The sequence below is a fragment of the Clupea harengus genome, chromosome 20, assembly GCF_900700415.2.
Source record: "Clupea harengus chromosome 20, Ch_v2.0.2, whole genome shotgun sequence".
Lineage (NCBI taxonomy): Eukaryota > Metazoa > Chordata > Actinopteri > Clupeiformes > Clupeidae > Clupea > Clupea harengus.
The window spans coordinates 829,563-830,202 of record NC_045171.1 but is presented as its reverse complement, the minus strand read 5'-3'; the positions used below and the strand labels follow the sequence as shown (position 1 = coordinate 830,202).

General features: G+C 46.9%; 1 long non-coding RNA gene across 1 annotated transcript in view; it reads left to right on the top strand.

Annotated features, from left to right (window-relative positions):
- The first annotated feature begins 250 nt into the window (after positions 1-250).
- LOC116225141 overlaps positions 251-640 on the top strand; it is a 3,255-nt gene continuing 2,865 nt past the window's right edge. The window contains exon 1 of the long non-coding RNA XR_004165945.1: positions 251-288. This is a non-coding gene — a long non-coding RNA (uncharacterized LOC116225141). The remainder of the gene's footprint in view (positions 289-640) is intronic.

Genomic DNA, 640 nt, shown 5'->3' with positions numbered 1-640 from the left:
TGTGTGTGAGTGTGTGTGTGTGTGTGTGAGTGTGTGTGTGTGTGTGTGAGTGTGTGTGTCTGAGTGTGTGTGAGTGAGTGTGTGTGTGTGTGTTGTGTGTGTGTGTGTGTGTGTGTGTGGTGTGTGTGTGTGTGTGTGAGAGTGTGTGTGTGAGTGTGTGTGTGTGTGTGTGAGTGTGTGTGTGTGTGAGTGAGTGTGTGTGTGAGTGTGTGTGCATATTGTAATATCTATTGTCTTTCTTTCTCAAGTATACAGCAGGGCTGTGTGTGTTCTGGGATGACAACAGAGGTAAACGTCTCACTAGTGTGTGTGTGTATTATGTATGTGTGTGTGTGTCAGTGTGTGTGTCATTGTGTGTGTGTGTGTCAGTGTGTGTGTGTATGTCAGTGTGTGCGGAAGTGAAGCTTTTGAATGCCAGTCATGACCCCTCCACCCACACTGGAGTGTAGAAGAGAGGCATGTGTGTGTGAGTGTCAGTGTGTGTGTGTGTGTCTATATGAGTGAGTGTGTGTGTGTGTGTGCGGGTGGGTGCATGTGTACTTGTGTGTGTTTATGCATGTGTATTTATGTGCATGTTTGTATGTGTGTGTGTATTCATATAAGTGTGTGTGTGTGTGTGCGTGTGTGTGTGCGGGTGCGT